The sequence below is a fragment of the Ochotona princeps genome, chromosome Y (assembly GCF_030435755.1).
Source record: "Ochotona princeps isolate mOchPri1 chromosome Y, mOchPri1.hap1, whole genome shotgun sequence".
Taxonomy (NCBI): Eukaryota; Metazoa; Chordata; class Mammalia; order Lagomorpha; family Ochotonidae; genus Ochotona; species Ochotona princeps.
Window position 1 is genome coordinate 8,658,689 of NC_080866.1, and position 15,577 is coordinate 8,674,265.

Here is a 15,577-nt window from a genome sequence, read left to right on the forward strand (position 1 = left end):
TGATGGCCTGAGAGCCTGAGCATCTTTTTATATGTCAGTTAGCCATTTCAGTCTGTTCTATTGAAAAATGTCTGCTCAATCCTTTGCCCATTTCTTGACAGGCTTGATGTCTTTTTTGTTTTTTATTTTCCCTGGGATTCTGTGGCTCTTCGTAAATCCTGGATATTAGTCTCCTATCACTTGTGTGGTGTGCAAATATTTCTCTGTTTCTGTTGGTTACTTCCTCCCTTTGATAATTGTCTCCTTGGCTGCACAGAAATGTTTTAGTTTGATGTAGTCATATTTAAGGCATTTAAGGTTGCTCTCTTCTATGTTAAATGGATTCATACGTACAGTTTCTTTCTCGGCCTTGAAATTGTTTGCGTACACAGTGCCATTGACTTGTGCTCAGTAATTGTTTATCCTGCTACTATGCCAAAGTCTCTACTGAGTTCCAACAGTTGCTTGACTGAGTCTTTGGTTTTCATATGTAGAGAATCATGTAGTCTTCAAGTAGCAATAATTTCAGTTCCTCATTTCCAGTTTGGATTCCTTTAATTCTTTTCTTTCTTGTCTGATGGCTCTGGTAAGAACTTCCAATACTATGGTGAAGAGTAGTGGTGACAGATGTCATTCCTGTCTAATTCTTTATTTTAGTGGATAGGTTTCCAATCTTTCTCCATTTAGTTTGATGCTGGCATTGGTTTTCTCATATATTGCTTTGATTATGTTGTGGAATGTTCCTTCTATGTCTGTCTTAGGAGTTTCAGCATGAAGTGTGTTGAATTTTATCCAATGCCTTCTTTGCATCTGTTGAGAAGATCATATGGATTTTATTTTTAATTTGTGTATGTGCTGTATCATATTTATTGATTTGTGGATGTTGAACCATCCCACATGGTCCAGGTGAATGATCTGTTTGATGTGTCATTGGATCTGGTTGGCTAGCATTTTGTTGAGGATCTCTGAATCTATGTTCTTCAAGGATATCGGTCTGTAGTTCTCTTTTTCTGTTGTTTCTCTCTCTGGCTTTGGTGTTAAAGTGATATTGGATTCATAGAAAGAGTTTGGAAGATTTGCCTCTCTTTCTATTATTTGGAAAATCTTGTGGAGAACTGAGGAAAGTTCATCTTGAAACATTTGTTAGAGTTCAACAGTGAAGCCATCTGGTATAGGACTTTTCTTGGTTGGAAGGGCTGTAATTACTGACACAATCTCAATGCAATGGGATAGGTCTACTTAGGTTGTTAATTGCTTCTTGATTCAGTTTTGGTGGATTGTATGTGTCCAAAAATCTATCCATCTCTTTTAGATTTTGTGTTTTGCTGCATATAGTTGCTTGCAATAGTTCCTGATGGGCTAGTGGGGAGTCTGTTTTGTTAAGTTTCTCAAAGAACCAGCTCTTTGATTCATTGTCTTATGTCTAGTTCTTTAATCTCTATTTTGCTTATTCCTTCCCTTATTTTTTCTGTCTTGCTTCTAATGTCAGGATTGAGTTGCTGTTGTTTTTGTAGCTTCTTGAACTGTAGGGCTAGCCGGTCTATTTGATGCTTTTCTAGTTTCTTGACATACGCACTGATTGAAATGAACTTTTCTCTTAGCAACACATTGATTTCCTTTTGATTTCCTCACTAACCAACTACTCATTTAGTAACATATTATTTAGTGTGCATGTGTTAGCAAGTCTTGTTTGGTGTTTTGAATTCTTAGTTTCTAGCTTTAGTCGAAGATTGTCTGAGAAGATACTTGGTATAAGTTTAATTTTTAAAATTTGCCGAGGCTTATTCCGTGGCATGTAACATGGTCAATTCTGGAGACGGTTCCATGCTCTGATTTTAAAAAAAGGCATATTCTCTGTCTGTATGATAGACTGTTTGAGAGATATAAGCTAAATCCATTTGCCCTAGAGTTTGGGTGAGTTCTGCTATTTCTTTCCTTAGTTTCTGTCTCCTTGATCTGTTCATTGATGCTAATGGGGTATTAAAATCCCCCCTATGATCATCTTGGTGTCTGTTTCTTCCATTAAAGCCATTAATATTTGTTTCACATAGCTAGATGCTTTGGCATTTGGCACATATACATTTGGTATGATGATCTTTTTGCCAAACGGATCCTTGGATCATTATGTGTTGTCCATCTTTATGTCTTTAATGTTCTTCACATCAAAGCCTATGTCATCGGACATAAGAATGGCTACCCCTGCACATTTTTCCTTATGATTCACTTACAATATCTTCTCCCATCCTTTCACTTTCAATTGCCTCTGATCTTTGTTGGTGTGATGTGTCTCCTCTCAGCAGCAGCAGATTGTTGTATTTTGTTTTTTGATCTGGTCCTCTAATCTATGCCATTTGACTGATGAGTTTAAGCCATTTAAGTTCAGAGTTATTATGGTAAGGGGCAGTTTGGTCCTGTCATTTTAGCGATGGGTTGTTCCTTGAGTGAGTCTTCTGTTAGCCTTTTAGTGGGATGTTCTCCACATTTGCTTTTGCTTTTTGTAGTTGCTATCCCCTTTTGACTTTCATGGGAACTTCTTCGAGTATCATTTGTGGGGCCTGTTTAAAAGAGGCAAATTCTTGAAGTTTTTTCCTTATTGTGGAAGAATTTTATTTCATTTTCAAAGACAAAGGAGAACTTTGCAGGGTACATTATTCTGGGCTGAACTTGTTTTCTTTTAGAATCTGGAATATGTCATTCCATTCTCTTCTGGCCTGTAGTGTTTGTCCTGTGAGGTCAGCTGTACTGATTGATTGATTGATTGTGCTTCCTGTATAGGTCACTTCATTTCTTTAAAGGTGAACACTTAAGGATTTTTTTCCTTTTTGTTCAAATGAAGAGAGCATGATTTTCATGTATTGGTGTGAAGTTCATTTTTAATCAACCCTGTTGAGAGTTTGGTGACCCTCCTGTATATTGTTTTCCAATTCTGTCTCCAGATTAGGTTAGTTTCCCTTCATCATTTCATTAAAAACAGCTTGAATCCCAACTTCTCCTTCTGTGCCTTCTGGAACTCCCATAACTCTCATGTTGGGCCTTTTAATCATATCTTTTAATTATTGAATACTTGTTTTAGCTTGACCCATCTCTGCTTCCAGGTTTTTTTTTTTTTTATTTCTTCATGGTGACAGAAAATATTTTCCAATTCTAACATACTTTCTTCAGCTTCATACTTTCTATTTTTGATACTCTGCACTGTACTTTTAATTTGCTCCACTGTGTTCTTATTTTGATTCATTGCCACTATTTCCTGTGTAAGATATTTGTTAAATTCCTTGAACTCTTGTATGCGCTCTCATTGTTGGACAGGCATTTTATAATGAATTTTCTGAATCGTGTGCCCTCCATTTTCTCAAGGTCTTCCTCAGTTAACTCTGAGGGTAGTAGAGGCTTTTGCTCCTTTGCTGGAGAGTGTTAAGTAACATTCATATTGCCTCTGTCTTTTCTTCTGCCTTTGCCATTGCCATTCTGGTTGGTAGATTCTTCTTAATGTACATTCCTAAGATGAATTACTTGCATGTCTGCGAGTTGATTTCTATGTTCACTCAGTGCCCAAGATTAGGAAAATGCCAGTTCACCTGAATAGCAAACACACAAACAAAGGCACACAAAGCAAAGAACTCTGTAGGACCTAATTAACTGCTTACAAAAAATTGGTGAACACCACAGTGAGCTCTGTCAGAGATCTGGCACTCCCCGAAGTCTGCCAATGCCGTGTACAGGCCGATGCTTGACAAAGGCCAACATGCCCTCTCCTATCAGAGCCCAAGCAGGGCTGATGCCAGCGCCTATGTCAGTGGGGGTATAAAACCGTTGTCTCCACTACCCTGCTTGTCTTTCCCACTTGAGACCCTCTCTTCTCCGCTGCATTCCTCTACCACAAGAGATAGGCCCAGGAGCAAACTTCTCTTTGCATAATAAAGGTTTGTTTGTACTTAGTTGGTATTTTCTTTCTTTAGCACATCTAACAGAAAATGTGGAACATCTACTCCACAGAACACTACACAACCACTAAAAAGATTTTGTCATTTTCCCATCCATTGAAGGGCATTGCAATTTCTCATGTTTGGTGTATGAATTAAATTCTACTACATTTTAATGTTGTTTGGATAGCCATCTTCAAAGCTATTTCTGAAGTTTTATGATTTATGGTTTCTGAAGTGCTAGAGAATATGCTGAGACTCAGGTTAACATTGGGAAAAACTGCTTAATATTCTTCCAAACCAGCAAAGTATTACATGTTCCACCAGCAATGAGTGAGAATTTCTATTTCTGTCATGCTTTATTGAAGTTTTAATTTGTGTTAGGAGTGCTCTTGACTCTTTTGATTGGTGTGCATTACTGCTGTATTTTCTGTGTATCTTTTCCTTATGAAAGGATGTTGAGTGTTGCTTTGTGTCTTTCCTGGAAAGCTGCAAGCCTTGTAATTGAGTAGCTGTTTAGATTTTTTTTTTTTAATTTGTCTTTTTCAGTTTGAATGTATAGTTTCTTTCTTTGTTTCTAAAGTGTAACTTACTTATTTGAAAGTCAGAGACATCTTCCAGGTACTGCTTCATTCCCCAAATCACTGCAATGTCCAGAGTTGAGCAGTTAGGAGACTGGGAGCCTGGAGCTCCTTGCAGTTCTCTCATGTGGCTTTAAGTACACAAGGGCTTGAACCAACATCTGCTGCCTTCCCATGCTCGTTAGCAGGGATCTGACTCAGAAATAGAGCAGCAGGACGTGAAAGATGAGATTTTTCTTTATATGAAATGTCCAAGTAATAGGCAGATCCAAATTGAAATAGGGTTGTGGGATGAGAATGAAGGATATTTAATGGAACGAAAAATTATTTGACAAAGAGATCTTACAGCAAAAGACAACAGTGACTGAAAAAAATTAAATTTTGCAATAGGAAGAGATTATCGTTGTGTTTAATATTTACTAATTTGAAAGTTATGGGGAGGAGAGTTAAAGATGGTTAAACACAGACTGTTGGTGTAGGGCATAGTGGGAACAGAGGGGAACCAATCCAGCAGAAAAGCAAACCAGAAGACACTGAATTGTGGGGATAGGTGTAGGAAGGTCACTGGAGTTTGCTGAAGTAAGATGATCTACACATCGTGGAGAGACAACCATAAAAAGAACAAAAGATGAGATAGCACGTCGCGAGAAATTTGGATAACACCCAACCAACTAGCTACAATGGAGACAAGTGGCAGAAATACAAACCCAGGGGCAAATGAATCCAATCAACAACCAACTCACCAGAATCTGCTATCCGCAATACAGTAAGAGGAAGTACACTTAGGCCAACATTCCATACAGCAGTTGCTGGGTCACACTTACTATAAGCTACAGCACCGAGGGCAATAGCTCCAGACAAGCAAGTCAGAGGCTAAAATCCCAAAAGGCAAGAAACAACAACACAATGAGGAGAAGTATCAGAAAAAGTAATGACTCAGAAGAAAGATCAAGCACTCCCTCCTAATACAGCCAAAAACTAATCTCAATATCTGAGATGCAAGATGAAGACATAGAGGAATTTTCAAAGAAGGAATTTAAGAAACTAGTGAAGAAATTCATCAGAAACAGAGAGAAGCGCTGGGAAGAGTCCAAGGAATTTGAAAACCATTTCACTGCAGAAATAAATCAAGTCAAAAAGGGAATGCTCGATATAGAACACACAATTGAAAGCCTAACCAACAGAATGAACACAGCAGAGGACGGAATATCAGAATTGGAAGACAATCAGAATGAAAGGCAGCAGCTCATCAAACAGTTGGAGACGAATCTGGAGAAAGCCAATAGGTCCATACAGGAAATGAAAGACAACCTCAAAAAATCAAATATTAGAATAATAGGCCTTCCAGAAGGAGTAGAAAAGGAGATAGGCTTGCAACAGGTGCTCAATGAGATAATACAGGAGAACTTCCAGAACATGGGAAATATAAATCCAGCACAAATCCAGGAAGGACAGAGAAACCCCAATAGATTTGACCCAAAGCGATCCTCACCCAGACCTGTGGTCCTCAAACTGCCTTCAAGCAAATACAAGGAAACAGTTCTAAGACAAGCAAGAAAAAAGGATAAGATTACTTTCAGAGGAAGGCAAATCAGAATCACAGCAGATCTCTCAAAATAAACACTCCAGGCAAGAAGAGAATGGAGTAAAACTTGTCAAATCCTGAAACAAAATAACTGCCAACCGAGAATAATGTACCCAACAAAACTCTCATTTGTAATTGAGAATGAAATTAAATATTTCAACAGCAAAGATAAACTAGAAGAACATACCAGCATAAAACCAACTCTGAAAACCTCCTCAGGAAGGTGCTAAACCCAGAGAGAGAAAGTGTAAACCAAAATCAAAGAAGGGAAGCGGGAAGACCTCCCCACTAAAACCCATACGAGGATAGTCAACCAGGCAGATTCTAATAGTCGCAAATACACACTTGCACACTTACACACACTCATGGCACCCGAAAATCAATTTCTCTCAAAATTATCTCTAAACACAAATGGCCTAAACTCACCAATCAAAACACAGATTAACAGACTGGATCATGAAACAGGACTCAACAATCTGTTGCCTACAAGAGACACATCTAACCAGAAAAGCTGCAAAGAAACTGAAAGTAAAGGGATGGAAAAAGATATTTCATGCCAATGGATGAGAAAAAAAGGCTGGGGTAGCTGTGTTAATTTCAGATGATATATACTTCAAGCTGACAGACATCAAAAATACAGAGAAGATCATTACATATTGGTGAAGGGACTGATACATCAGGAAGTAATCACTATTGTGAATATATATGCACCTAATTCCAACGCGCCTAGCTACGTGAAGCAATTACTTACAGACTTAAGAGGAGACACTGATATGCACACAATAATAGTGGGCGATCTTAACACCCCACTAACAACTATAGACAGATCAACAAAACAAAAACTCAACAAAGAAACCACAGAGCTCATACAAACTTTAGTACACCTAGGCTTGGTAGACATTTATAGAACTTTTTACCCTATAGCCGCAGATTATGCATTTTTTTAGCAGTGCATGGCACCTTCTCCAGGATCAACCACATAATAGGACACAAAGCAAACCTAAATAACTTCAAAAAGATAAGAATCATACCATGTACCCTCTCAGACCACCACGGAATGAAACTGGAAATCAGCAATTCAAAATGCCCAAGGAAATACAGAAACACCTGGAGGTTGAACAATATGCTGTTAAACGAATAATGGGTCAGAGAAGAAATTAAAGATGAAAAAAAAATTTATGGGAACCAAGGAAAAACCTGACGCAACATTCCAAAACTTGTGGGACACTGTGAAAGCAATGCTGCGGGGTAAATTCCTTGCAACTGGAGCCCATGTCAAGGCCCAAGAGAGGCGTCAAAATCATGAACTAAGCACACACCTCCAGGATTTGGAAAAACAACAGCAGAAAGGTCCACACACAACAGGAAACAGGAAATCATCAAGACAATGGTAAAAATTAATCAGATAAAAATAAAATAAAAAACTATACAAAAAATTAATGAATCAAAAAGCTGGTTTTTTGAAAAGATAAACAAAATAGACACCCCACTGGCCTGTCTGACAAGGAAAAACAAGAGAAAGCAAGAATTAACAGCATCAAAGATGAAAAAGGCAACATAACAACAGACATTACAACCATTAAGAACATAATTAGAAATTACTACAAAGCACTATACTCCAACAAATCACAAGACCACAAAGAAATGGAGAAGTTCTTAGTCTCACACCACCTGCAAAAACTTAGACCAGAGGCAACAAACGAACTGAACAAACCCATAACTAAAACAGAGATTGAATCAGTGATTAAAGACATCCCAACAAAGAAAAACCCAGGCCCAGACGGCTTCACTTCAGAATTCTACAAAACATTCCGAACAGAACTAACCCCAATCCTCTACAAACTCTTCAAAACAATAGAAAAGGAAGCAACCCTGCCAAACTCATTCTATGAAGCAAACATCACTTTAATCCCAAAACCCGACAGAGACCCAATGAGAAAGAAAACAACAGACTTATCTCTCTGATGAACTTTGATGCTAAGATACTCAACAAAATTCTAGCCAATAGAATTCAAAAAATTATCAAATAGGATTCATTCCTGGAATGCAGGGATGGTTCAACAGAAGGAAATCCATAAATGTGATACACCACATCCAAATATTGCAAAACAAGAATCACATAATAATATCAAGGGACGCAGAAAAAGCTTTCGACAAAATTCAACACTACTTCCTGCTAAAAACCCTAACCAAGGAGGCATAGATGGAAAAATCCACAACATAATCAAAGCAATTTATGAAAAACCCAACGCCAGCATCATACTGAATGAAGAAAAACTGGAACCCTTCCCACTGAGAGCTGGAACAAGACAGGGATGTCCACTTTCTCCGCTGCTGTTCAACATAGTCCTAGAGGTACTCGCTGAGTCCAAAAGACTAGAAAAAGAAATCAGAGGAGTCCAAATGGGAATAAAAAAGTCAAGCTTTCACTATACGCAGATGACATGATTCCCTACAGAGAAGACCCAAGAGACAGAATACAGAGACTGTTAGATATTATACGAGAGATTGGAAGAGTGGGAGGGTACAAAATAAATGAACAAAAATCAACAGCCATAGTGTATGCAAATAGCCCCAAAATGGAAAAAAATCTAACCAGCAAGATATGATTGAAAATAACAGAGAAAAGTGTGAAGTATCTAGGAATTAACCTAACCAAAAATGTAGGAGACCTATTTGAGGAAAACTACAAACCACTTAAAAAAGAAATTGAACAAGACCTCAAAAGATGGAATAACATCCCATGCTCCTGAATAGGTAAAATCAATATATTTAAAATGTCTATACTGCCAAAAGCAATATATACATTCAATGCAATCCCAATCAAATTGCCAAAAACATTTCACAGATCTAGAAATGATGATTCACAAGTTCATCTGGAAACACACACAAAAAACATGAATAGCTAGAACCATTCTCAAGAAGAGGAAGTTAGCAGGGGGGATCACAGTTCCAGAACTCTGGACATACTACAGGGCAGTGGTTATCAAAACAGCCTGATACTGTCGAAAAAATTGAGAAGATCAATGGAGCAGAATAGAAACAGCAGATGGGAACCCACTCAAAAACAGCCAAATAATCTTTGACAAAAAGACAAATGACAATCCAGGCAAATGGGAAGGTTTGTTCAATAAATGCTGTTGGGACAACTGGATGATAGCATGCAGAAACAAAAAGATAGACCCACATCTATCACCATACACTAAGATCAAATCTAAATGGATAAAAGATCTAAACCTACATCCAGAAACCTTCAAACTTTTGGAAGAAAATGTTGGAAATACTCTGCAAGATATAGGTGTATGCCCCGACTTCCTAAAAAGGACACCAAAAGCATTAGCAATCAAATGAGAATAAACAAATGGGACCTCATCAAACTAAGAAGCTTCTGTAAAGCAAATGAAACAATCAATAAAGTAACAAAGTAAACCACAGAATGGGAGAAGATATTCACATACTGTCTAGGTGATAGAGGGCTAATCTCCAGAATATACAAAGAGCTACAAAACAACCAAAGTGTCAAAACAAACAAGCCACTCAAGAAATGGGCATGGGAAATGGGCAAACACTTCACATAGGAACAAACCCAAATGGCAAATAAACATATGAAAAAATGCTCAAGTTCCCTGGCAATCAGGGAAATGCAAATTAAAACATCAATGACGTACCACCTAACGGCTTTAAGATTGGCCCACATGAATAAAAGCACCAAGAACACTTGCTGGCAAGGTTGCTGGGAAAAGGGAACCTTACTCCACTGATACTAGGCTGCAGGCTGGTACAGCCTCTATGGAAATCAGTATGGAGAACATTCAAATAACTCAAAATCAACATACCGTATGATCCAGCAATAGCACTCCTAGGAATATACCCGAAACTCCTGTTTTATGAGAAACCAACATGCACCCCTATGCTCATGGCAGCACAATCAGTAATTGCAAAAACATGAGAGCAACCAAAATGCCCATCAGCAGAGGATTGGATAAGAAAGCTATGGTTCATCTACTCCAGGGAATACTACTTAGCTATTAAAAAATACAAAATGCAATTCTTTGTGGCCAAATGGGCCAAACTGGAAACCATAATGGTAAGGGAAATGAGCCAATCCCAAAAGGTCAGATACCACATGTTTGCGTTAATTTAAGAGGATATGATGTTATGTAAAACATGTTATCTTATGTAAATTATGTTATATGTTGTGTATAAACTAAAACTGAATTGACAATGAGGTGATCACAGAAGATGGTTAAGAAATTGCAATTGTTTTTAACATATTGGTTATTCAATACTATAACTAGTAGTTACACAACGAAGTTAATTGTTGCTGATGGTATGTTGGAGTCTTTAATTGATCGAGTTGATAATCTGATGGTTCTGCCCTTGGACTGGACAGGGTCTCCCCAAGAAGCAGAGGAATTAGACTGTACTATAAGAGGCTGGACTCTAGGTTTAGTTAAGGCTTGCAATGAGGGAATCTCAACTGTGCTTGATCAGTAGATATGCAACAAGGTGGAATATTCCATATGAGGGAGGGCGGCGGGGGGGGGAGTGGTGTGATTCCCAGTTCCAACAAAACTGTATCACATAATACAATGTAATCATTGAATAAAAAAAAAAAGGAAGTTATGGTGAAAACTTCCACAATCTGTCTATTGTCTTTACTACTGAGAAAGTGAGAAGTGACTATACACATTCCACATGTACTGTTCTAAGCCAGGCCTGCTTTACTCATCCCCTAAATGTTAAATGGAGGAAAGTAGTTTCTTTCTGCAAGTCAAAGTGTTTGAAAATTCTATTTATCACTTAAGGGATCCATGTGATTTATACTGCCAAATCATACACTACTTACTGAAAAATAATACTGAAAAAGTAAGGAATCTACATGATACGTACAGCAAAATCATGACAGTATATTATCAAACAAGCATATGAAAACTCCTCGGACTATTTGGCCTCCTGAATCTAATGTGGTTAACACATAAAGTACAACTTGGACAATAACTTTATGTTTTGTATCTTGGCAGGGTTTTAAAGAATATGAATAACAACTCAACATTACCTATGGACCACACTAAGTTACTAAACAATCCTGCAAAAGAGTATTCACTCTGCCATCACAACGGAATTGTTCCACAGGAAGACACTAGAAATGTGTTCTGTCCAGAAGTTAATGGCTTAGAGAACAGTTACCAATCAAAATAAGCATCTGGCGATATTTAGTGTGTGATTAATTTGCCATGAGACAAATTACATCTTTCTTTTTTTTTTAATTTCTGTTTGTGTTTGTCATATAAAAGCCACTGGTGAATCTTTCTTTGTCTCATTTGCATCTCTTGCAGAATGCAAACTTTCAATGATTTTCACTGGATCTTACAACTTGTGCAAATAATATTGTGTATTTGATTTTCACATATTTCATGGGTTACAACAAATTATTGTTAGAAGAATGTAGAACTAAGTCATACAGTTCAATATGAATTCAGATTTGTGCAGCTGGTCAACTACGGATACAGCACTTTGAATCTCTGCAAGAATTGATCCTATAGCATGGGTCCTGACCATGGATACTGAAGGTGCCCATTTAGAGTGATATTGCAACCCTTAAGACAATATTCGCTGAAACATCAGTCATAACTTCAATTTCATGTATGGTTTTTCTATTGGTGTTATCTCTTGTCCTATGGTGCACACGCTAACAACCCTGAACTAGTGCCCACACATAGTGAATTGGCTTACAAGTGTACGCTGTGACTCTGCACCATACAATGACTCCTACACAGTTACTCAAATCATACTCCAGTTTTCTGCCTCACACTTTGAAATCTCAAGGTCACACAGCTGTAGGAAGACTGTTCTCAAGTATCACAGGCACCCATCTTATCAGCCTAGTGCACTTCTCTCAAAGTGATATTTTTTGTCTTGACCACAGCAAATGCATTATACTACTAAAACATAAAACTCAAATTCTAAAGATTTTTGAATGCATGAGATGAAAATAGTCAAATTCAATAGGAAATAGATTTAGAAATGGGCAAGAAACACAGTTTTGTCTATGTTTACATACCTTTGTATATATAAACAAATAGCATGAAATAGAGAACACTTGCAGAAATTTTAACAGTAAGGATGAAACATTCCAGAGAGAAAGGCATCTGTGTAGTAGAGATTATCACACAAGACACACTGGAATGAAGTTGGGTAAAATTTATAAACACCTGAATAATGATATAAACTAACAACAAGTGAAACCAAACGATGTAAGGTGCATGCCAAATATACCAAATGACCTTTTCCATCTGTGACTGCTCATTAGCCAGTCAAACACATCAAGAGAATGACCATTCTCTTTCTGTAGTCAATTCCTAAGCTCCCAGTGAATTTCACCTCTAACCTGGCTGCTTCTGAAGTTTTGACTATCCCTGGAGTTTGGATGGCATGCCTGTTTGTTGACTACCACATGTATATCTGATTTCTGCTGTGCTGCTGTGCTCTTGTCACTTCCGCTATATGCAGGGGATTCCAGGTATTCCGCTGCTCTTGGCCAGATTTCTTTTCCTGGAATCTGCCCTTTGTGATTCACTCTCACTAATGATTCTCCTTCAGTTAAACCTGTCTGCACCTTATACTGTCTTCTTTCCCCTTCAATACTTAGATTCTGAAAGAAACAAAATCCAGCTCAAAAATTACACCACACATCTATGGCAGCCAGTTGAATGCAAAAAGAAAACACAATGAAAATCAGGTAGGAGAATAATCCAAAATAATCAGCAACTTGAGGAAATGACCAGTACCTATTCAGACACAAATAATAATTAACCAAGTGCTGCACTCAACAACGGAGAATTACAATCATTTCACAAGAAGAATGTGGGAAGAAATTCTCCCTGATCAATGTGCAAAGGACACAAATTAGATACTGAAATGCTTATGGAAAAATGACAATATCAGATTGTTAGTTTTCAATAATAAACTCATATGCAAATGGCCTTTAAAGTCTTAAACCAAAAGATTATACTTACCTAACATATTAAATAATAAGACACTTCATTTGCTGTCTCAAAGTATCGTAACTCACCAAAGGAAACACACCGATATAGAATGAAATGGTGGTAGAGAAATTCCATGTCAATGGAGAAAAATGGACATCAGTCATTCAGATATCAGAAAAAATCATAGAAGAAATGAAGATGTGTTTCAATAACAGATAATGCAATACTTCAATATAGAGAAATGCTTTTAGAAGGTATATATGGACCAACATCATGGCACCACCTTATTTAAGGCATTTCTTAATAAATGTAAAGTAGGACAAAGGATTCAGTACAACTATAGTCAAACATTTAGATATTTCAGTTTTATCACACTCTCTCTCACACACACACACACACACACACACACACACACATCAAAAACCAGAGAGAAAGTATATACTATGGAAAAAGATACCTAAGGCTGTAAAAATTGAATTGTAGAATGTTTACTTTGTGATCACCATTAAATGAAATGGAATCAACAGCTAATGAAACTGTAGGAAGTGTGCAAAGAAAGAGAACTGCAATAACAGGATCCAGGAAGAATAACAGGCCACGACAGATATCAAGACAAAAACTGAAACATGCCTGGAAGTGAATGAAGATAACAACACAGCAAGTCACAACTTGCAATAAAAAATGAATAAGATAAACTAAGACCTATAGTGATAATCAGAAAAGTAACAAATAAATGCTCTCTTAATCCCACATATACCCTAATCAAAAGTGCAGATGATGACACTAGACACAATAATATCCCTGATTAACTGAATTGTGAAAATTCTCAACAAGTACTAGCTAATCATATCCCTCATCTACCCACTTAGAACATTACCCACTTAGAGAATGTATGAAAATTGTGCAGCGATTATTCCTATATAAGATCAATAAATATTGCACAAGACTACAACTTATTAAACGAATGAAAGCATTGCTTAACTCAATAGACCCAGGAAAACCATTGATTGTAATGTAATAGGCTTTTCTGCTGAAAACATAAAGCAAAGTTGGAAATGAACAATGTTTCTCAGAATGAGCAATGCTTTCAACACACGTAGCACAACATCATATTGAATAGGGAAAAATCTTTAGATATATGGTAGTATCCTGAGACAAGGAAAATGCACACTTTCATTCCTGTTAGTAAATAGAATCCTGGATATTTTAATCAAAGAAATCAAAATCAAGTGGATACAAAGTGTAAGAGAGGAAGTCAGGAGAATATGTGGGGCACATCAAACTATTATCTGCACAAGGGAATGCAGATTACCATAAGACTACTACTGGAGCTCACAGGAAAGTTTAGTGGAACTGTTAGGTAGAAAATAATCCCATTGAAGTTAGCAAACGTTGATATACAAGCAGCCCTATGACTGCGAAAGAAACCCAATCCAATTCAAGTATGATGAATCATAAAACCAACTCCTTCTAGAAAGTTGGACATGTAGCTAGATGAGCAGACTATGATGAGGACACATGAAACAAATAGAAGCAGGGTTGTACGAGTGCTCCCAAATCTCTCAACGTCTCAATGAAAGAACAATTGTATGATTCAAAATGCAACTGTAAGTAAACTCAGTGAGTTACAATTAACAAGGGTAAATAAACAAGAAAATCAATCCAAGATATCAATGAAAGATAGTAAGTTGGTTAAGCTGATTAGGAATAGCCATAAGATTCAGCAGAAAATAGCCTCTATCAGTGAACATAATAGGATTGGTAGTTTTATCAGCAGTGGAATAGACAACCTGGCTAAACTGCTGCTTGTCAAAATGTCTCCTTCTATCAGTTGTAGCATCATAGGAACAAAGCTTGATGACTGACTCAGAATAATAATATGCTCATAGTTTCAGTAATATATGAAGACTGGTGTTTTCTTTTAACTATTTATTTATTTATACTGTAAATGCTGATTTACAGTGAGAAAGAGATTCAGGGTGAAAGACTGACCATCGAATGCTCAGTCCCAAATAAGCCCCAATATCCAGAGCTGAATCTAGCCAATCTGAAGCCAAGAACTCAAAGCTTCTTCCTGATTTCCCACTTGGGAGCAGGGTCACAGGCTTTGGCCCATTCAGTACTGTTTTCCCAGGTCACAACAGGGTGCTCAGTGGCAATTTCAGCAGCCAGGTCACTAACCAGCATCCATGTGTGATCACAGCACATGCAAAGTATGGTTTTACTTATTGAGCCAACACACCAGATTCAAAGTCAGTTGTCTTTATGTCAATATCCTCAATAATTTAAAAATACTCTAGGACTTCTGTGTACCAATTTATAAATACATGGTATTTCTTAACAGTATTTAAGGTTCCTGCATATGCGTTTTTGACGTTTTCCGGGCAACACTTCCCTGTAGGCCTACTAGGTGAAGCTTCCATCACAATAAAACAAACTGAAAGGTGGCTTAAGATTGTAACTGCTGTTGCCTTGAAAAAGTATATTCAAACTAAAGCAAGTAAATATTCTATCTCTTGAATA